The sequence below is a fragment of the Nicotiana tabacum genome, chromosome 10 (assembly GCF_000715075.1).
Source record: "Nicotiana tabacum cultivar K326 chromosome 10, ASM71507v2, whole genome shotgun sequence".
Taxonomy (NCBI): Eukaryota; Viridiplantae; Streptophyta; class Magnoliopsida; order Solanales; family Solanaceae; genus Nicotiana; species Nicotiana tabacum.
Window position 1 is genome coordinate 127,068,679 of NC_134089.1, and position 24,535 is coordinate 127,093,213.

Consider the following 24,535-nt stretch of genomic DNA (forward strand, 5'->3'; position numbering starts at 1 on the left):
ATTGCCGCCCCTATGACCAGGTTGACCCAGAAGGGTGCTCCGTTCCAGTGGATGGAGGAGTGTGAGGCAAGCTTTCAGAAGCTCAAGACAACTTTGACTACAACCCCAGTTTTGATATTGCCTATAGGTTCAGGGTCTTATACGGTTTATTGTGATGCCTCGAGGATTGGCTTAGGAGCGGTGTTGATGTAGGACGGTAGGGTGATTGCCTACGCGTCCAGACAGTTGAAGATACATGAGAAGAACTACCTTGTTTACGATCTTGAGTTAGCTGCCATTGTTCACGCCCTAAAGATTTGGTGCCATTATTTATATGGGGTTCCATGTGAGATTTATACTGACCATTGGAGCTTGCAACACCTGTTCAAGCAAAAGGATCTAAATTTGTGCCAGAAGAGGTGGTTAGAGGTGCTGAAGGACTATGACATCACTATTTTGTATCACCCGGGCAAGGCCAATATGGTGGGACTACGGATGCTGCTGTGTAATTATTTTGGGACTACGGATGTGGGATTCCGGTAGCTCCCCCTTGTCTGTTTATTTTGGGACTATGGATGTAGGATTCCGGTAGCTCCCCCTGCACAATTATATGGAACTACGGGAATGCACCTGGTAGATTCCCCCATTACTAGGTATTTATATTTGGGACTACAAAACGTGATTCCGGTAGATCCCCGTGCACTATGAGTTGGACTACGGGACGGGATCCCAGGAGATCCATTAGATATGTATTTATAGGATTACAGGACGGTATCCTGGGAGATCCTCGGTTGTTATTTTGGTGCTAAGTCGCATTTCATTTCATGTTTTGCCTTGTCTCTGTTATAGTTGTTGTTGCCCCTTTTTATATTCTGTGTTACTTTCACAGCTGTATTTATTTATATTGTTTTGTTCTATACTGTCAAACTTTATACTTTATTTAACCTCAGTAGGGTCTTGACCTTCCCCGTCACTACCCGACCGAGGTTAGGTTTGGCACTTACTGAGTACCGCTGTGGTTTACTCATGCCCCTTATGCGCATGGTTTTCATGTGCAGATCCAGGTACTATGACTCAGTCCTACCACCCATGAGGTGAGTCGACTGCTTTAGAGACTTCGAGGTACATCTGCCGTGTCCGCAGACCAAGGAGTCCCTTTCTATTCTAGCTTTAAAACATTTGCCCTTCTGTATTTCTTTCCCTTGTTAGATATTCTGGAGTTAGACATTGTAGATATCCAAAGGCTTGTGGTTCCGTGAGTTTTCGGGTTTTGGTATAGTGTGCTTGATTCTGAGAATGTTGTGTTGTATATGTCGAACGACATTTTAACTATTGTTTTCATTCGGTTATTTTGGCTTTTGATTATTTCTTTCGCAAGTTTTGTTTATGTTCCGCAGTTGTTAGACTTACCTAGTCGTAAAGAGTAGGTGCCGTCACAACAGTTCACGGAGGGCGAACTGGGATCGTGACATCTAAGTTCTATCAACTAAATTTTCCATAGCACATGGCCCAACTGGCAAGACTAGCACAAAATTGCAACATTAAAAGGCTAGAAACGAAACTTCTTAAGCCATTAGATAATCAAGTTCACACTCATCAATTTAGATATATAAAATAATAATTCCAACCTCTAAAACCAATCATGATATCCAACAAAACTTGGCATCAAATTGAAACAAAAATAGAATCAGTAAAGTAAAGTAAAAGTTAAAATCAGTAAAGTAAAGAAGGAACCTTTATTGTTGAAACTTTTCAATATTTACAACGAAGAAGAGCTTCAAATTTACAAGATATAATCCGAAAACCTTCAGCTTTTCGTTCTTCATTTCCGTCGTCTTTGTGAGCGTGTGTACGTCTGTCTCCTTTCCTTTTGTGTGTGTGGGGTCTCTCTGTCTTTTTGATTTTGAAGACAATAAGAAGAAGATATCAGAATAAGATGGAAGGCCTTAGGTATTGGAAATGGGGAGATTGGCTGCCGTCCCTTTAGGGTGTAGGAATTTAGGAAATTAAAAGGTCGGTTAGGGTTTGGTTATAATTGGGTTTAAATATAGATGTAAGAATTGACATGAGCCATTATATTGGAAGGAATCGATTGCTAAGATTAAATCTTGCACTTAAGTGGGCTAATGGGTTGGAAAGAATGAGCTTTTTTCCTGTTGGGCTTAAATATAGTAGGAAGACTAAAACAATTTAATCTACTTATAAAAATATAAAACTCACTCTTAATTAATTAAAATAAACTACTAAAATAAAACTAAATATAAAAATTAAAACTATTTTTTGTATTTTCTTTTAATTTTTAAATACTAAAACAATAAAATTAAACTAATAAAGTGATAATAAAAATGTACTAAAGCAGTTAGATCTGGATGGCCGTGCGGACTACCGCCTGCCTACCTAGATCCTGGTGTAAAATGGTATCAGAGCCTAGGAATTTTCATGGTAAATGTGTAATAGATATGAAAGATTCAACATAGATATGAAGCAGTTGGAATGGATCTGGGAGAAACAAGTACTAAAAGTACTAGACTTGAAGAGGTAAATATACCTCAAAACCTTGATTTATTAAATAAATGGACAATTCCTAAAGCTTCTATAAAAACCATTTATGATTATGGTTGGTTTGATAAACTTTCTTCTAAACAATTGATAAAAACGACTGAACAGTCTTTAGCATTAAATTCGTCTGAACAGACTATTCGTTTGTTAAACAAGCATGATATAGATTTATATAAACATCATTACCATTATGTGCATATTGGTATGGTTCAAATTGCATTTAAACCTTTAACCCTTAAAGGATTACCAGAGACCTTTTTAGCAGCTCTTAGAGATGCTAGAAATCTGAATTTCAGACAGTCTCTAATGGGTTCAATAGAATCTACAGTGGCCTATGGTCCGGTATATTTTAATACTCAACCCAATCTGCAATTATCTCTTTCTGATGTTAATATTCTTGATGCTTTGACTTTAAATGTGAAAACGCATGGTTATAATTATGCGCCTGGTTCTGAACTTATATGTCTATCCTATAGGATTTATTTCAAATTGTTATCTACTTTGAATCCTAGATGTAAGTTATACGATACATCGGATCAGACCATATTGGTAGAAACCAATTTTGCAAAGTCCAAGGTCACCACTAGGAGACCTATCAGGTGGGAGGAAATTAATTTTCCAACTACATGGACTTTAAATTCTGTTATATCCCCAAGTCAGATTACTAACGACTTGTCAAATACTGAATTTTCGCATGTCACTCAAAATCCGGATGGTAGGATTTGTATTCAATTTGATGATAAGTCTACTATTTATAATAGACATTCATTTTCTAATCATAGACTTCTACCTGCTATTCAACATATTTCCCCTATTGAACCAGTCTATGGTCCAACTCGCAATCGTGCAGCTTCTCTACACACTATTGCTAGTGATAAGCCTGATCAAAAGGTTAAAAGGGTTGAAAGGGTTAAGATTAACCCTCAAACAAATATTGTTCAAGATAATGACAATATTTCTGATAAGGATATTCCTTCTGTATCCGAGATGGATTTCGACCCCAATAATATTTAATGATTCCACACCAAATTGATTTTAGCCCCGGTTCTCGGGCCCGTATTTATATTCAAAAAGAATTTTTTAGTGAAAAATGGAACCAGTTTAAAACATGGTTTTTTTATACTTATAGTAAAGATGATTTGAATAATATATCTCAAGAATTTTATGAAGCATGTGCCTTGCATAATCAAATTATGTATTTTGTTCCTTGGTTTATAACAACTTATTTGCCTCTTTATATAAAGGTATTGGAAAGATCTTATAAAGACGGGAGTGGTAATATTACTAAAGCGATTTATCCTCCTCAGGCTCCCTTTATTCTACCTAATAATACTGGTATTACCTTCACTGCCTTTCAAAAATTTATTGATGATAACGTGGCAGCTATTAGTATTGCAGAAATTAATAAATTGATTTCTCAAAACAATTATTTGGGTTTATATGTAAAAATTTTAGGAGAACATATTGGTTCTCTTGATAAAAAACTTGATAATTTGACTATTTTAATAAAGGAAATGAGTACTAAGAAAGGACCAACTGATATTGCCTCCACTTCAGGAAGTAAAACAGTTGATCAAGCTATTCCTACTCATATTCAAAGACCTCCTGAGATTCAGGATTTTAAATTTAAATCTCTTGATGACTTAGCTCAGCTTTTAGATAAAAAGCTTTCTGGTTTAAATATTAGACCTATTGATTTATCAAAAAATTTTGCTGATAAAATTGAGACTGTTTCTGATTATAAAACTGAGACTTGGTCAGAGTTTAATAAACTCAAAGGGATTGTTAAACAAAATCATAGGTATGCTGACAAACCAAGGATGCAGACCTATTATTATCCTCGTCCTACTCCTCAAGATGTGTTAATTGAGGAACGAGATTGGAATCAGACAAATACGTCTTATAACGGTTCCGAAATTTATGAATGGAATCTTGATGGTTTAACTGATAGACAATTAACCATTCTCGTACACATAATGCTTATGTATTCGACTATCTGTAAAAGTGTTAAAAATATAGATAGAAATATTTGCAAAATGATCATTGCAGGATTTACTGGCCAACTTCGTGGCTGGTGGGACAATCATTTATCTGTAGAAGAAAAGGCTTTCGTTATTAATGCTACGGCAACCGACGAAGGTGTTGATAACATAGGTATGGCTCTAGTAATGGGTAGGGAAGATGCAGTTTATACCCTTATCCTTACTATCCTAGAACATTTCAATGGTAGATTTACCTCGAATCATCAGACCATTCGAACTTTACTTAATGGGCTTAGATGTAAGACCCTTAGTGAATGTAGATGGTATAAAGACACTTTTATGAGTAGAGTTATGGAACTACCCGACAATAAATTTGAGCATTGGAAAGCCAAGTTTATAGATGGTCTCCCTTCCTTATTTGCTGAAAGAGTGAGGAATGTGTTAAAAGGTAGTTGCGGCGAGATTCTGTATAATAATTATACCTATGGTAAGCTTATAGGTGTTTGTACAGAAGAAGGATTGAAATTGTGTAATGAGTTAAGGCTTTCTAGACAGCTTAAGATTGATAAGCTTAAAGAAAAGTCCCAATTAGGTGACTTCTGTACCCAGTTCGGTTTACCCGGAACTTCCACTCAAAGTAGGAAGAAGAAAACCAAATATCATAAGTATCCTTACCCGGACAGCCCGTATAAGAAAAAGAGGTCTAGATATAGGCCTAAGGAAGAACGTGATACTAGAAAAGCGCATCGGAAATCTACTCGATTTGCGAAGAATAGATCCAAACGTGATCTCGCTGATATTAAGTGTTATAAGTGTGGAAAGTTTGGTCATATTTCTCCAAATTGCAAGCTTCAAAAGCTAAAAACCTTAGAACTCGATGATGAGTTACACGATAAGGTTTATGGCTTGTTATACACTTCGGGATCAGAATCTGACTATTACTCAGAGACTGAATCTGAAACTGAAGTTGAGTTAATTGATTTTTCTGATAATAATAAAAATATTGATACTTCTTGCACTGCTTGCAAAGGTGATATTTGTATTTGTGATAGTGACGAATTTTATAAATTGCAATCACAATTTGATAATCTTAATATAAAAACTATTACATCTGACAATGTAATAGAACTTTTAAAAGAAGTTACTGATGAAAAACTTTGTGAAAAAATTATTAATTTAGCTGCAAGTTCCAGTTCTAGTAGTTCAAAATCTGTTGAAAAATACAAGAACGAATTTGAAAATTTTGCATCATATTCTTTATCTGAAATTAATAGAAGACTTCAAAAGTCCAATACGCCTAGTCGAGATACTTTTTTTGATGATTTAAAAGAAGAAATTGAGAATTTGAAAAGGGATATTAAGTCTCTTAAGCAAAATCAAATGATTTGTGATCACCGTATTACTCAAATTGAGAAAAATAATTCTCTACCTGAATCTTCGACTAAAGGAATTTCTGATTTTTCTAATAATAAAGGAAAAGAAATTTCTGATGAAAAATCTGATTTATTTCTAGGTATGATGCAAATTATTACTGCACACAAATGGTATATTAAATGTACTATTTTGATAGATAATAATTTTTCTATAACAGATATAGCTATGATTGATAGTGGTGCAGATGTAAGCTGCATTCAGGAAGGATTAATTCCTACTAAGTATTTTCAAAAGACCACTCATTTGGTGAAATCCGCTTCTGGTCATGCTTTAGATATAGAATACAAATTGCCTAATACTCATATTTGCCAAAATAAAGTCTGTATTCCACATTTCTTCTTTTTGGTAAAAAACCAGTTATACCCTCCAATCATACTTGGAACACCTTTTATTAATGCTATTTATCCGTTTAATAATATAGATGAACATGGTTTTTCTGCTACTTATCAAGATAAAAAGATAAGTTATTCCTTTGTTACAGATCCCGTAACTAGAGATATTAATGCCTTGATTAATATGAAACAAAGGCATGTTGATTCATTACAATTAGAAATTCTTAGTATGAATATATTCGATACTATACAATCTGCTAAAGTTCAGCAGAAGATTAAATTGATTGCTGAAAAAATGGCCGTTGATGTTTGCGCCGATCACCCTAGTGCCTTTTGGAACAGGAAAAGGCATATTGTAACTCTTCCATACGAAGAAAATTTCGGTGAGGATGATATTCCTACTAAATCTCGACCTTGCCAGATGAATGCTGAGTTAGTTGAATTCTGCAAAAACGAGATTGATAGTTTGTTACAAAAGGGTTTGATAAAACCCTCAAAATCTCCTTGGTCATGTTCTGCCTTTTATGTTAATAATGCGGCAGAAAAGGAACGAGGTATTCCTCGCTTAGTTATAAATTATAAACCATTAAATAAACATCTAAAATGGATTAGGTATCCTATCCCTAATAAAAGGGACTTGCTATCTAGGTTGTATGACGCCAATATATTTTTAAAATTTGATTTAAAATCTGGTTATTAGCAAATTCAAATATTTAAAGAGCATACTTATAGAACTGCTTTCAGTGTTCCATTTGGGCAATATGAATGGAATGTTATGCCATTTGGTTTGAAAAATTCCCCTTCTGAATTTCAAAAAATTATGAATGATATTTTTAACCCATATTTGGATTTTATCATCGTTTATATTGACGACATATTAGTATTTTCTAAGACTCTGGAGATGCATATTAAGCATCTTGATATTTTCAAGAAGATTGTTATACAAAACGGTTTAGTAATTTCTAAACCCAAGATGAGTCTATTCCAAACGAATGTTCGTTTTCTAGGTCATAATATTTGCCAGGGAAAAATTACCCCAATACAAAGATCAATTGATTTTGCCTCAAAATTTCCTGATGTTATTACTGACAGGACTCAATTACAGAGATTTTTGGGGAGTCTGAATTATATATTCCCTTTCTATAAAAGTTTGTCACGAGATCTAGCCCCTCTATACGATCGGCTCAAGAAAGATCATAAACAACCTTGGACTAACCAACACACTGAGTTAGTCAAAAGCATTAAAGGGCGTGTTAAATCTTTACCTTGTTTAACCCTTGCCAATCCTACTTGGCAAAAGATTATCGAGACAGATGCGTCTAATGTTGGATATGGAGGGATTTTGAAACAAGTAAATCCCAATAATAAGAGTGAATACTTAATAAGATTTCACTCTGGTAAATGGACCGAAGCCCAGAAGAAATACGCTACTGTGGCGCATGAAATGTTAACAATTGTTAAGTGTGTATTAAAATTTCAAGACGATTTATATAACCAAAAGTTTTTGATAAAAACTGATGCTCAATCTGTTAAATACATGTTTGACAAAGATTTTAAGCACGATGCTTCTAAATTAATATTTGTTAGATGGCAGGCTCAGCTAGCACCTTTCAATTTTGAAATACAATACAAAAAAGGAATTGATAATTCCCTTCCGGATTTTCTATCCCGGGAATATTTAGAATAATTTATGAATTATTATACCATGCTATTTGATAACGAGGAATTGAATCACTATTCTTAGAGTGATTAATTTAAACAGAGACTTAAAGGAACTCATACTTGATAAAATCATGGCTGACAGAATTGATAATATGGAAGAAGAATACTCTAATTCTGATGAAGTTACTGCTATTCTTCAGTTAATTGATGATTTACAATTTCTGCAGAATGGACCCTTCGTGGGTCACCAGGGTCAGAGGTAGGGGAAGATCGTCCCCTAGTAGGACTTATTCTCAGGGATCGTCATACGGATCCTCGTCAAACTCACCAGTGATACAAAGAGGAAAAAAGAGTTTGATAAACTCAAAGGTACCGCATACAGGTGAATCCTCAGGACATTCTATACATTTGGAAGATATTCCAGAAGATAGTCCGTTATATGGACATCTACAGGCTTATTTAGCATCCAAAAAGCAAAGTGATACTTTTGCTTCAATTGCTAAAGAAGAAGACAATGACGATATCAAGTCATATGAAAAGTTACCAAAGAGAGAAATGATATTTCTCCTTGAAAACTCTGAGATTCAGAGAAAAGAAGAACCGTGGAAAATATTTCAGAGATATCTGGTTAATGGATTATACTATCCGGGTGAATCATATAAAACCCGCACCTATTATAAGCCTATCCTGATCAGTACAGGTAGTGCAAAATTCCAGCACTTTTCGGGTTATAACACAAATGAAAATGTTTATAACTTTTCAAAAGTCATTATTAAACAGATTATATCTGTTGAAGAATGGGGTATTTCAACAATGAAAGAAAGACAGATAAGCCTTAATAAATCACCTATGAATTTCACTTATTGGGATTATATTCAAGCATTTGATAAAGTGTTTTATTATAACAATGAAAGACATAAGCATACTTGGTTTATCAAAGTATGCGCAAAGGTATTTACAGGACCTATCCCTAACTGGTTTTTAAACTGGTGGTCATACCACGGTCCTACTACCAAGATTTTGCCTGAACCATTCCTAAAGTTATACAAAGAATGGACAAAAGCCTCTCCATTCTTAATAGAGTTATATCACGCAGATCATATCTGCTACCTCGAAAAAATTGATCAAATCTACTTCTTTATTGAATTTTCTATCCCCTGGATCCATAAATGGACGCCGAAATTAGGTTATACGAAAGAACAAATCCCTTGTTTATATAGGGTATTCTACAACAATTTTTGGGACAAATTGATGAAGACTGATCCCAAAACAAAAACGTTATACGGACAAGAATTATTAGATTCTATCAAAACACAAATCCATTTATATGTAACGGCCCCTCAAAAGAGGATAATAGAAGAAAGCACTATTAAACATATTGCTCGAAGGATCTCTATTCAAGACGGAGATAAAATTGATTTGATAAATCAATACTTAGAAGGATTAAAAAAAATCTGCTCCAATCGCTAGATCAGTGCGAAAAATCAGACACTTCAATGAGAAGTGAAACGAGTGGTGATGACCTCGTAGAAGATACACAACCGATACAGCCAGAAATGATACTATCTGACAGAGATATCGACAAGGTGGAAGAATTCCTCCAACAAATGCACAATTTGGACAAAAAGAAGACTTGACAGCTTATCAGCCGCCAGGACCCACTTAAACAGTAGATACACTGTTCATCCACAGTAGAAACACTGTTTAACTATAGTAGAAACACTGTGTAGGGACCCAGATGTGGGACCCAATTTACTATTCTAGATTCTTTTTTTTGTTATATAAGGAGGCTTCTTCATTTGAAGAAGAAGATCCGGAACCCCCCTTCTCTCTCTACTCTCTCTCTCTCCTCTCTCTCTCAACCAACCCCCTTTGTAAAGATTTAGTTTATAGCTTGTAAATCAGTTGAAGTTAAATAAAAGTTTTGAAGTTCAATTCATCTTCAGGGCCTTGCTTCTCGGCCTTCAAGGTACTTATTCTCTTTTCTTTTTAGTATTTTAAAAACTTAGTTTCTCTCCCCAGCCGTGACTATGTCCGGCTAAACGGATTCATATCTATGTTGAAGAACTAATTTCTCTTGCATGTTAACCATGAAGAATCAAGACTCTTTCAAAATATAAAGAAATTTTAATATAGTTTCTTGATTTGGTTCCGAGATGGTGGTACAGTCGGTTCTGGTACTACTCTTATTGGCTTTGCCTTAGTGGCTACGTCTAGCCAGCTGTGACATTAAAGCCCGCTGAAGTTGTCAAAAGGGCTACCTCTTTCACAGTTAGAACTGCTAGACACATGGGCTCAGTAAGAGTATGTATCGGGCTTAGACAGGCCCCTTGCTTGGGTAAAAGGATATAGATCCTTCCATACAGTCATTAAACTATAATAGAATTTCCGTATATTTCGAATCCTTATTGGTCGTGCGGACTACCGCCAACCTTTAAAGTGTACTAAAGCAGCTAGATCTGGATGGCCGTGCGGACTACCGCCCGCCTACCTAGATCCTGGTGTAAAAAATTGTGCAAGTCAAAACTTAGGCGCTTACAGCTGTCCCTCTTTATAATAAATGTATTATCACTATAATTCCAAAAGTCTTTCTTATTATCATATGGGATTTCTTTATCAAGTTTTTAAAAATTATGTTATACAATTTACTGCTTACAGTTGTTGGATTGTGGTATTGTGAAATGACTTTTTATAGGCTCTTACCATTTTAAAACAGAAATAACCAAGAAAAATGTAGCACCCACCAAAAAGAAGGTTCACATGAATTCTCTAGCACTACCACCAAAAAGGACCCCAGATTTTGATCCACAGACAACTAAGTAGACCAATGACTTAAAAAGGGAACAAGTTGTATTTGATTAGGACTTGAATTGATTTTGATGCTATATAGCATGACTTTCCTTCTAATTAAGCCTTCTCATTATGAATCCAATTATTTCAAAACAACAAACCTAGTGAAATCCTACAAGTAAGGTCTGAAGAGGTTAATGCGTCAACAAATTTTATTCCTATCTTAGAAAGGTAAAAAGGATGTTTTCGATAAACCTTCGGCTCAAGAAAAGATAAAAGAAGCAGGGTAACAAATAGTAACAACGACAAGATACTAAGAAAATCGAAGTGAAAGATAATAAGAAAATAACATGTAGTAATTGCAATAGACCCTTGTGGTTCGACCCTTCCATGGACCCCGCGTATAGCGGGAGCTTACTGTATCGGGCTGCCCTTTTTTTAGTAGCAATCTAAGAATAAGAAAAAAATCATACTAACACTAATACTATCGGGATGGGAAAGAAAAAACGTTAGACTACCTATTAACTTTTGTTACACCCCGTACTTTAATATTAGGCGAGCAAAATGAACCGTTCGATTAGAATGAGTCACAGTTCATCAATATTTAGGCCTATCGATTTTTACTTGTTTTCTTCCTAAGTTATATTATATGATGGCAACAACAATTACTTACAATAAAGAGAGTAGAAATAAAAAATGGTTCTAGTTTGTGTCTAGATACTTTTGGTGCCTGTTGATCAGCTGCATGCAAATAATTTTACTAGATTTTGAGATGTTGACTTGAGGCATTTGGAGAGTAAAGCCCCAGGGCAGCGGGAGGGGGTTGGTATGTAAGGAGGGTGGATGTAACGAGGGCATTCAAGCTAGCTATATACAAATTTTTCCACAATGCGAAGCCATAAATGCCATGTTTTTTGTATCAAACAAAAAAAATTCCAGCATCATCTTCACCTAATCTTCCTTTCATAATATGCGACATTAGGTTTGCTTCTCTATTCAAGACCCCGAAAGTTTAACAATCTTGATACCGCTAGATATTATGTTAGTGTGGTATTTTCTTTTAAGTAAAGTATTTTATTAAATATTTTATAAGTATAATTTTGGATAGTTAATATTTTAATATTTTCGGATATGGTAAATTATACACATAATATGAGAAGGTTTATGAGATTTTCTTTATTGTAAAGATATAAATTATTTTCTCACAAGAAAAGAAGGTTATCTTTTTATCATTTTAAGAACTAAACGCACGAAAATTTATACTCTTTATATGAGATTAAGAAAATATATGTATTTTTTTACATGGATGTTTTAATGAAATAATAGTATATGTATTAATTTTATATGGTACCATATGACCATGATAGTAGGATATATAAAGTGTATTAAAAATAAGTTGAATTTTAAGTAATTTAAAACAGTTCTTAATTATGCGGGTAATTGGTTAATTATGGGGTAGTAGGATATTGCCTAATTAATATGGATAAGAACTTTAACGTGGCAACACCCCCTTAAAGCATAGGTATGACTCTCAAGTCATATGAAGATAGGTGGCTGATTACGAGGGATATGAAACTTACCCAATATTTTGTGTCAATTTTTGGATATTGACAACTTATTTCAATATATGAATTTGGAGCTTGCAAGCGTTATACTAAGTTTTCACTTTTCAGTTATACTCCATCTTCCCAACTCTTGCATTGAACCAATTTTCATACAAGCAAAAGAGGTGATCTGGATAGTCATAGAATAATTGACAATCACTTCTAAAGTTTGCGTTGAGGATCAAACGATAGTCCTTTCAATTTTAGGTTGAGTGATAAGTTGACATGTTAATATTTTTTTTTGTCACTCCCACTCCATCAAACTCCATGTATATTTACCAATGATTTCCTTTTCCAAGTTTAGGAAAACAATTCAAGAGAATGAAATCTTCCTAAAGCCCTTGCTTAATGGTCAATTTTGTACCTAATATAGTAACAATGACAATATCTTATCTTTCTTGTCACATGTGCCCTTACCAAAAGATAAAAAATAAATAAAGAGACATCACTATCTCATGTGGCAGCCTCTGTCACACCTCCTTTTTACTACCCATGGAAGGGGATATAGGAATTTTTTCCAATTTAAGTGACAATCGAAACATGATTATTTTTGTTTATTCAGAGTCGCCACTTAGATTAATTTATGGTATTCCAAGTCACCGGTTTAGAATCCCGAATCGAGGAAAATTGACTCTGTTTTACAGTCCGCGAACTCAGAAATCCGGGTAAGGAATTTCTGTTAACCCGGGAGAAGGTGTTATGTTATGCATTCTCGAGTTCCGTGGTTCTATCACGGTCGCTCAACTATTATTATTGGCCTAATCATCTAATTTTTTACACGTTTTAAACATATCGTGCATTTTTAACTTTTTAGCCGCTTTTAATATTTCAGAAAAAATTCAAGGCTATTTAAAACACATCGTAAGCCACACTACATAAAATGCACCCGTGGTTCACGACACATTCTATTTTATTTAATATTATTGGAAATTGAAGTCGGGTCACATGAAATGCACACCCGATATAACGACCCGGCCTGTCGTTTTGAGAGTTATAGCCCCATTTCCCCCTATCTATGCTTCTTTATGTACTGTTCAGCTGTGTTGAGTTGTATCGAGTTGGTAGGTTTGGGTTCGGAGTAGTTTTGGAGTGAAATGAACACTTAGTCTCTTAGTTAGAAAGCTAAGTTAAAAAAGTCAATCGGAAGTTGACTTATGAGTAAACGAATTTGTATTTGGATTTTTATGATTCGATTAGCTTCGTTGGGTGATTTTAGACTTAGGAGTGTGTCCAGAATATAATTTGGAGGTCCGTGGTAGAATTAGGCTTGAATTGGCGAAAGTTGTAAGTTTAGAAATTCTTAGGCTTGAATTCGAGGTTGATTTGTTGTTTTGGTGTTGTTTTGGGTGTTCTGGAGGTTTGACTAAGTTCGGGTAATGATATATGACTTGTTAAAATTATTGGTTGAGGTCCTGAGGACCTCGTGTGAGTTTTGGATAGGTTTGGGTTGTGTTGCGTTCGTTTTTCTTATGTTTCGACGCCGTTTCTTCAAGCATAAATGATATCATATTGAATAAATGAGCTCCGAGTTCTTTTTTTGATTGAAGCATTAGATCTGTATCGTAATTACGGACCCGTAGCAAAAAGAATCGTCGAATTTGGACATCGTATGAGGATTTTATGGTCATTTTACTAAGAATTAGGTTTCCAGATTTTTCAGAGTAATTATGAAATTGCCACTGACGGCGTATTTAAAAATCTGCACTATTTGCAAATATTGAAACCAACATATCTCATTCATTATAAGGTCAAATTGAGTAATTCAAAAGTCTAACTTGACTAAAATTTCACAAGGAATCCATTGGAGTTATAAAAAGCGAGTTTCAGGATCGTTTGATATGAGAAACGAGGCAGAATAACTGACAGAAAAAATATATAAAATAAGGGTTTGTTCATTCGATCATATTTTGAGTTGGAGAGCTCGGATTTAGGCGATTTTGGAGGTGATTTTCACCATAGAAGTTGGAGTAAGAATTCTCTACTCGGTTTTGGTTATATTTCATGAATCCATCTTTATTTGGGATTTGATTGATAATTTCAAAGTGAAATTGAGGGAGTTAGGGTTTGAGTTTTGGAGAGTTTTAAGTGAGGATTTGAGGGACCAAACGGAGTTCGATTTTGATAAATTTTATATGGTTAGACTCGGAAGAGGATGAGGTTTATTATTCTGCCATTTTTTACTAATTTCAAGATGTGGACCCGAGGGCTGTTTTGGTCGATTTCGGGTTTTTGGCATATTTTGTAGTTTTTATTGTGGAATTCGATTTTTAGCACATGTTGATAGTAGTATTCTGATTTTGGTTAGATTCGGAGCTTTTGGAGACCGAGTCCATAGACGAGGGCATCCCGGAGTAGGATTTTATGTTATTAAGGTAAGTAACCGTTTTAACTCTGGCTTTGAGGGTATAAACCCGGAGAAATTGATATCATGTAATTGTTTGGAGGTGATACCCATGCTAGGTGACGGGCGTGTGGGTGTGAATCTCGAGGGATTGAGACTTGGTCCGGCCCGTGAGGCTTGAGGCCTAATAGCCATTATCTGTATTTACGTAGTTACTTGTTGTTGAACTTGTTTGCCTTCATGTTAGAGATCATGTTTAGGCTTTAGTCATGCTCACATCATTTGTACTCAGTCATAGAAATTATTGTACATGTTTACCTCAGTCTCTATTATTTGCTAATATATTGTGATATTTGATGTGGGTTGTGTCCCCTTATTTGTTGATGATGGCGAGGCTAGTGAGGTACATGATTGAGTGGGGCCGAGGGCCTGGTTGTGAGGATATTAGTACCATAGCGCGTGATTTGTCCGCGTAGCACGTGAGATGACCGTGCGGGTCCAAGTATTGATACCATAGCGCGTGAGTTGTCCGCGTAGCACGTGAGTTGACCGTACGGATCCAGGTATTGATATGATGGCATGTGAGTTGTCCGTGCTTAGTGCTTGGGATTTGGGAGCCCCTCCGGAGTATGTACACACCCCCAGTGAGCGCAGAGTGTTGAGTGTATTGAGTGTTGAGTGCTGAGTGCGAGTACTGAGTGATGGAGTGACATTGCTGTGAGGTTGCATTTACTTTTGTTGTTGCTGCATTTATCTGTTAATTTTCTTTGTGGCATTTATTGAGTTATGGAATTTACCTGTTTATTCCTGCTATTTTTAAAACTGTGAAAAATAAATAATTGGACTGTTTTACTTAGCTCTTTACTACTGCTCAGTTCCTTAGTTATTTCTGTTACTACTGATGTGGTTGTACTCATACTACATCCTACACTTTATGTGCAGATCCAGGTGAGTTAGAGCGCGGAAATCGTTGAGTTCGGGCCGGCTATCTTTGGAGACTGCAAGGTAGCTGCTAACATCCACAAGGCCTTGTTACTCCTTTGTCATTTCTTCTTTTGGACTGTATTGACAGCTAGACAGTTTATATATCCTAGTCCATAGTTTTAGACACTCGTGACTTAGTGACACCCCGATGTTTGGGGCTCGTTTCCATATTTTATATTATTTATATTTAGAGTTGGTTTGGTTTATCAGGAATTAAATTATTGGAAATATTTTATTAAATTTTTATAACCAAATTAGTAGTAATATTTTGGGAATATGCTTGCCTTGTAACACGATAGACGCCATCACAACCATGGTGAGATTTTGGGTCGTGACACCCGAGCCCCTTTTATCTAATTTGACATAGTTCAGTTGATGAATAACAACCCAATTTCTATACTGTGACAAAATCATATTCAGCTATAACCAATTTGAGTAGCAGGCGAGCATATAACTACATGAACAACTTTCAAAACCATAGTCACCAATTAAATAAATCACAGAATCAGATCACCAAACCAACAATTAAAATTAAGCTAGAATAAAATGAATAGAGGATGAAAGAGTTGAACCTCAATATAGCTGAAAATTGATTGTTTCACTGTTTTGAACTCAAAAATGTGACGAACCGCAGACGGGAACCCAAATCGGCACCAGAAATCTAAAATCGGCAACGAACTCAAATCAACCTCAACTTAACTCCATTCCCATACTCGAAAAACAAAAAAACAGAATTAAATAAAGAAACAGAAACGTCTTTGTCGACAGATTCGAACTTTAGACGGAACTCCGGATCAAATATTAATGAACCAACTCAATCTTTAAAATCAAAATTAACAGAAGAACCAATGTGTTCTTTTTTTGTATTTTTTTTATTGTAAAATCTAATAGAACTAATTCTTTGTATCTAAATTAGGAAACTAGGTCAGAACAGGAACGTTCAGAATCTGACTCCAAAACAAAAAAAACATTTTCTCTGTATATCTGCGTGTTTAGAGTTCCTAACTGGCGGAGGAATTGTTGTGGTATGAGTTGCTGCTTGGTGGTGAGTGGTTAACGTTATGGCAGGCTGAGGGTGGCCGGTTGGTTTGGTGGTGGTTTCCAGCGAGGTGAGGGTCGTTTGGATAGAAACAACGGCGTCTTGGAGAGGAAACAGTGGCAGCTGGCCTGTCTCGAGGGTTCTGTCATTCTCGACCTGAAGGAGAATAAGCTGAAAATGTCCTCATCGAAAATGAAGAAGAGGGGGTTCAGGGTTTCCAGCGAGATGCCGAGGAGGAAGATGAAGAGAACAGCGGCGGCAGGGTGAGAGACTCCTGAAGGATGGTTATTTGTGGGCTGGTTTCTGGCAGCTGTTGTGTGGTGGTCGTATGGCTGATGGGTGGTTGTCATTGGGTGGTGTTCTAGGGTTTTAGGTTGTGTTCTCCATGAAGAAGGAAGGAGAAAGGTCTTCTCGGGTTTTTTGTTAAGTCCTTGTGGAAGAAGATGAAGTTTTCGTTGGGGGGAGGTGTCTTGTGAAAAACGACTGATGCTAAATTCTAGGGGTCTAGGTTTTTTGTAGGATTTTTTTAGGTTAGAGGGTATTGGGCTTGGGTTGTTATGGGCTAAGTCCAAAAAATAGGCCTAAAAATGGGCTGTTCGTGCCCAAATTTTTTCTTTCTCCGGGAACAAGACTAAAAACTACCTTATTTACTAATTAATCTTACTTAAATAAAATAACTATTAAAACAAGACTAATCATTAAAACAAACCTATTTTTTTGTATTTTTAAACATCATATTAAAATAAAAATAAGGTACTATTTTTGTATTTGTTTTAGTTTTACAAAAGGTATATAAGCTAAAAGCAACTAAAAAGAAGAAATATTTTTTGTAATGTTCATTTTTTTGATAAAATAAAGTAAAAGAGTAAAAACTAATTGAAATATCGATATTAGGCCTAAACTAAATATTTTATGCTAAAATGGGTAAAATCTCGGGGAGGATCAAAAATCACATGTCTACAGCTGCCACTCTTTGATTGGAAATACAAAGTATTTTCGGATAAAGAACGACTAGACAGGTTTTTTGACCCGACCCTTATTTAAAGAGACCAAAAGCTAAAAAAAAGGGGAATGTGACCGAGCCCTGGTATCTGAGCTGCCTACATATCCTTGGCTATAAAGGAATCAGGCCACGTGTAGTTCAGAAGTGAGTGAGATGATGGAGTATACCGAGGTGGAGAGCCGATCGAGGTGATATTCCGTCGAGGTTCCGGTCCACGGTCCTGTTATTATATCAAAATCAAAAAATGAAAAAGACTAACTAAGCATGTCAACTATGAGTGACAAGATTCATATCTGTAAGTCTTCTAAAGCTTGATCTTGAGTCTTGAATGGTTCTTCATGTAGACTTTGGATTTGAACCTTGACGGATGCTAGTTACAGGTGCTAGTTCATTCTTCTTCAGCTTTTCGGATCTAAACCGGACATACCATGCTTGTGACTTCAGTCATGTCTTGAGCAGCTCACTTATTTCATCAACTTCTGCATTTGGATTCACTTCTTGCCTTTTTTTTAATTCTAGATTATGACTATCTTCCGTTGGTCATCTCGAACTGTTGACTCGTATTCTTGCCGCGAGCTTCTTTTGTTGTTGACTTGAATTGCATTCTGAAGTGAATTCCCTTATTTTCTAGGTGGGTGCTGATTGCCAAAACTTGAAGTGTCTTCCTTCGAAACTTGAACAGTTTTCCCTTGTTCTCCAGGTGGGAACCTGATTGCTGAACTTGAACTGGTTTTCCTTATTCTCCAGGTGGGCTCCTGACTGCTGAAACTCGGACTACTTTTCCCTGAAACTTGAGCTACTTTTCCTTGTTCTCCAGGTGGGTGCCTGATTGTTGAACTTGAACTGTCTTCCTTTGAAACTTGAGCTATTTTCCCTTGTTCTCCAGGTGGGCGTCTGATTGCTGAACTTGACCCGCTTTCCCTTGAAACTGCTTTCCCTTGAAACTTGAACTGTCTTACCTTATACTCCAGGTGGGCGCCTGATTGCTAAAACTCGAACTGCTTTTCCCTGAAACTTGAACTGCCTTCCTTTGTTCTCCGGGTGGGCGCCTGACTGCTGAAACTCGAACTACTTTTCCCTGAGACTTGAGCTGCTTTCCCTTATTCTCCAGGTGGGTGCCTGATTGCTGAACTTAAAATGTCTTCCTTCGAAACTTGAGCTATTTTCCCTTGTTCTCCAGGTGGGCGCCTGACTGCTGAACTTGACCCGCTTTCCCTTGAAACCGCTTTCCTTTGAATCTTAAACTATCTTACCTTGTTCTCCAGGTGGGCGCCTGATTGCTGAAACTCGAACTGCTTTTCCCTGAAACTTGAACTGTCTTCCCTTGTTCTCCAGGTGGGTGCCTGACTACTGAAACTCGAACTGCTTTTCCCTAAAACTTGAGCTATTTTCCCTTGTTCTCTAGATGGGCGCCTGATTGCTGAACTTGAACTGTTTTCCTTTTAAACTTGAGCTGTTTTCCCTTGTTCTCCAGGTGGGCACCTGACTGCTGAAATTCGAACTGCTTTTCCCTGAAGCTTGAGTTGATTTCCTTTGTTCTCCAGGTGGGTGCATGATTGCTGAACTTGAACTGTCTTTCTTTGAAACTTGAGTTGTTTATCCTTATTCTCCAGGTGGGCGCCTGATTGTTGAAATTGAACCGCTTTCCTTTGAAACTGCTTTCCCTTGAACTTGAACTGTCTTTCCTTGTTCTCCAGGTGGGCGCCTGATTGCTAAACTTGACATGTCTCTCCCTGACTTGAACTGCTTTCCTTTCCCCTGAAACTTGAACTGCTTTCTCTTGTTCTTGAACCATTTTCCCTTTTTCTCTAGGTGGGCACCCAATTGCAACAAAACAGACAAAACTAAAGAAATTTTTCTGCCCCAGTTTGATATTGGGAAAATCTGTGAGTGTTAACCGATTCTTGTTATCAAAATAAGTTCTAAGCTAAATTCCCTTATCCTGAAAAATTTCAAACCAAGTCTCATCTCAAAAATGAAAAACTTAAATGCTAAATTATACTTCCCAAAAATAAAACTCTCGTCAGACCTTGTCACTTGCGAGGGTCTCAGAACTTACTAAATCCCATTATCTATGAGGGTACTAGAAACTACTGCCGAGCATGTCTGGCACCTGCTTTCCTCACGGAGGGTTTCTCCAGAACAAACAAAATTTCCTGCCCCTATTCAATCAAAGAAAACTTGTGATTTAAACATGGTGGTTGCTTTGCGGCCTTGACTTTGAGGGCGATTACTCCTTCACTTCCCAGGATAACTACGATTTCAACTCGAAAAACCTTGCTTGTCTATTGACTGACCACTTTCTCTGTCACCCTTATCACAGAAAATACCTATGATCCGTTCAAACTCAATACCATTCGTCTGTTGCGTTGTGCTCATGCATTGACATATACTGAACCTTTGTGTTTTACATGAATCCCAAAGCACATCAATTGTCACCCACTCAGTGTGCATGCTATTCTTTCCTGATTTAAACCACTAGCCTTAGCCTTGAGGTCTATTGCTCTTTCACTTGCCATGATAACTTTGATCTCCGCTTGGAAGACCTTACTTGTCATTGGTTAACCACTTTCATAGAAAATACCTTTGATCCGTTCAAACACAACACCCTCTATCTGTTGCATTGTTCATGAATTTATATATACCGAACCTTTGTATTTCACATGAATTCCAAAGCACGTTGATTGTTACCAACTCAGTGCGCATTCTATTTTTTCCTGACTTATGCCACTTTGATGTACTAGCCAGATCCCATTTTGTGCAATTGGAAAGCTAGTGGCAGATTTTGAAGTCATTTCTCACTTGTTCTGACCAAACACACTCAGGAAGAGGAAGTAAACAAGACAAAAGGAACAGAGTAAAGGACAATGGAAAGAGATGATTCCTAACAAGAAAACTATAAAGTAGAAACTTATCAAATGTGGATACCAACTCTAATGACCATGATATGCACCTTTGGATTAAGTGGCCTAATCTGTCAAATAAGTCTAATGTTCAACTCTTGTTATACCCTTAAACCGTGAAACTAGGTTTCAATGCTCCGATTATCCAATCTGATTCACGATCCTTATTCGACTTGTAGTGCCCGAAGGATTTTCACCATCAAGCCTCTCTCATTTTATTATTTATCTCAACTCACCATCGTCTTATGGTGCCTGTGAAGATTTTCACCAATAAGGCTCTCTCATTTTGTTCTTTTCTTCTTATTTTCTCTGATTCTGCAGATGACAAGGCACTAACCATGGTAAAAAAAACTCATATACTCTTGACATGTCTAAACTCAGCACTCTCAAAAATTATCTAGGAGGTCTTTTTTGGACTGTAATGTGGATTTTGGACAGGGTTAGAAAGAAATAATATCATAAAGGCTCAAAATAACTAAGATAACATGGTTAATTTATTTACAACTTTTGGAATCCACTTTAAAACTTTGCCCCAATTTCTAAAACAAAAGAATTTGATTCTTTTTTTCTTTTTCTTTTGAGATGGAATTTCTAAGAAAGACTACCCCACTTTCGACTTCGTGGGATTATGAAATATTCTATTTGGTATGACCAAACCATAAGGCTGCCTACGTATCTTGCAGTGACAAGAATCATGTCAAATGTAGTTCACAAAGATACTTTCTTGTTACTATTTACCTTTTTCTTTTTCTTTTCCCTTCTTCCTTTTTTTTTTCTTTTTTCTCTTTTTTTTCTTTATCTCTATTTTTCTCTTCTTCTTTTTTTTTGAATTTTCTTTCTGGAATGAACTTTCTAAAATAAACCTATGGGGACATGAACTTTTTTTGTATGACTCTAACTTGATTCCAAAAGAGGGGAGGTCAAAGAAATCGATACAAGCTCAAAAGGGTATCAAATGGTATAAGTGTTTGGTAGCTGAAAAAGGGCCTCCCAATCCTTGAAAATGCCAAGTACAACACTTGCAACTTGAAAAATGAAAGATGAAGATCATGCATAGCATTTCTTTTGCAGCATCGGCATTGGTACCACATATATGCCTTCCACCTTTCTTTAGTGCCTTGTCAAGTACATAGCTCTTCTTGGGTGATTTCTTCTTCAAAATGGATATGCTCCGTCAATTCGGAGCAAACTCCCTCGGATTTACCTTGTTACTTGAGGTGCACTTGAACTCAAAACTACTCACTTCAAATTGTCTGGGATGCACTCTCCTTTAACGAATTTTTGTCACCCTATTAACTTCACAAATTATCTGCCCCAGTTTCACACAGTTCGGGCTTCATATGATCTCAAAATGTCCAAATCTGTACTTATTTCCCTCAAATGTCCCTATCATCTTCAAAATTGTTTCATTGTTTCATGACTAAACTAACTCTTTAGACCAGGCCTAGAATTATGCGTGCATGTCATGTCACTAGAATCAGCAGGTAAAGAACTATAAAAGGAAAAGAGGACTAAACAAAAAAATGGCTAGAAATAACATAAAACAAAAAATTGTATTAGACAGACGGTGAAAGGGTTTAAACAATGAAACAAACAAACTAAACTGGGGTTGCAACCCTGGAACAAACCTAGATAACACTAAACGAGTTACTACGACTAAAAGAACTAGACAAAATAAAAGGATAGAAGGATTTGAGCCACAAGACAATATCCGGATTACAAACTTGAAATAAACCGGACAACAGAAATGACAACAAAATGAACCACCGAGACTCCTCCCTGGCTAGCCAAGAAAGGAGCGTCTTTCCAATTACCAAGCTCGGCATCTTAGCCATAGAGTTCCACATCAATATTTCCAAGACCATTACCAACTTCAATATCATTAACTTCAGTCAGCAAGTTCCCAAGAGGATTCGTATGCTCCCTGTCATTGTCCTTGATCACAATTATCCCTTCTTGAATCATTCTTTCTATTTCCATTTTCAAAGCATGACAATCTTCAATGCTATGCCCTTGGTGGAGTAGTACATGCACAGTAGGATCAAAACCTTTTGCATATGGGTCCGGAGTATAGCAGAGGAGCAGCTCAATCAGGCCAGAGTGTTTTAACTTTTCAAATAGGCTTGTGTAGGACTCCCTGATTGGCATGAAACTATCTTTTTGCCTTTGTTTCCTTCCACGCCTCAGTTTTCTAGGATTGTCAGGATGCTAGTGATCGCCTTAGGGAGTGACCCAGCAGTTGGACAGATGGCCGGATGTTGTTCAAAAGATAATACTGGAGTGGATTATGTGGAGTTTGGGGATGTTCATGAGGTCGGTATTGAGGCTGAAAGTGTTTAGCAGGAATGCCCACTAGATCCTATAGTTGGCGGGGCTCAGCAACATCTTTTCTATCAATGGGAGAATTGTTCCGAGCAACTTGTTCGTTCCGTTTGGACCAAAATTCCCTAAAGCTTTCCTTGGATTTCTTTTCCATCTGAGATAGGGGGGAGCGGTCTGGGACAATGTCTAAATCATACAGAAAATGTCGCACAAAATATTGAGCCATGTCATCCCATGTATGCCACTTACCGACATCTTGACGAGTATGCCATTCCAAAGCTACCCCAGGCAGGATCTCACTAAAATACGCTATCAGCAACTCATCTTTCCCGCCAACACTTCTCATTTCACTACAATAACCCCTCAGATGGGCTACTGGATCTCCACGCCCATCATACAAATTAACTTTTGGCATCTTAAACCGTTTCAGCTTTCTGGATATCTCATTTTGCTCCACTGTCTTAGCAGGCTTTGCAGTCTCACCGGGAAACTCAAAATGAGGAGCGTAAGAGTATGAACCTGAGACCTTGAAAATTGATTCTGGAGCATAGTGTTGGACAACGGGGATTTTGAACACAGTCTCACTAGAGGATCGAGGAGAGGTCGCTGGTGGATGAGCTACAAAAACATGAGTGGTCAAAGGTCACTTGGCATCATCGCTGGTCGCTAGGTGCATAGCTAACAGCTAAAACTATCACATTGCTCGCAATGCACCTAGCAACAATTAACGGTTCTAGAATGACTTCGAGGGTCATAAGGTCACTTGGCATCATCCCAATTTGTTCAATTCCACCTTCTCTTTCGTTTGCTTTCCTAGCACTTCTTGGCTTGCTCATTTTCCTTCCCGTTTTTTCTTCTAATTATCACTTTTTTTCTTTTCTCTCATTTCTCACATCCTATAGTTTCACCTCTTTTTTTCTTATTCTTTTTTTCGTTTCTTTTTTTTTCCTTTTTCTTTAAAATAAATAAAAATGAATCGATCGAACCCTATGTAGGTTGTCTACATATCATGACGCCGCATAAATCAGATTTTTGTGTAGTTCGGAAAGATCGGGAATAAATAAACAAACTAATGTTCTCTTTTTCTTTTCTCATTTTTATTCTTTCTTTTTTTTCTTTTTTTTACCTTAATGACTACTCCGATGAGAAAAGAGAAATAAAAGAAGCAAATCCTTTTTTTTTTTGAATTTCTAGACTTAATGTTCTATAACCTATTTTAAACTTAAGCTTAACGAGCATACATTTTTTTGAAACAGATACTCTATGACCTATACGAGGAAAATGACCTATATGAGGAAAATATTTTTTTTGATTCTTTTTTCTTTTAGGAAGGAAATCTAAAGGATAAACCAAAGAAAAATATTTTGAATTTTCGTTTGATATCCCTAAAAAAAGATTTCAAAACGAGAAATGAACAAGATAAAAAAAATATTTTTGGATTTCAGTTTTTGATTAACTAAGGATGAAAACTCTAAAGATAAACAACATATAAAGCATTTTTTTTTCTAGGTACAATATCCTAAAGTTCTAGTGAAATAAAAAGAATTATTTTTTTTATATTCATTTTTCATTAATTTCCCAAAGACAAACCTCAAAAGAAA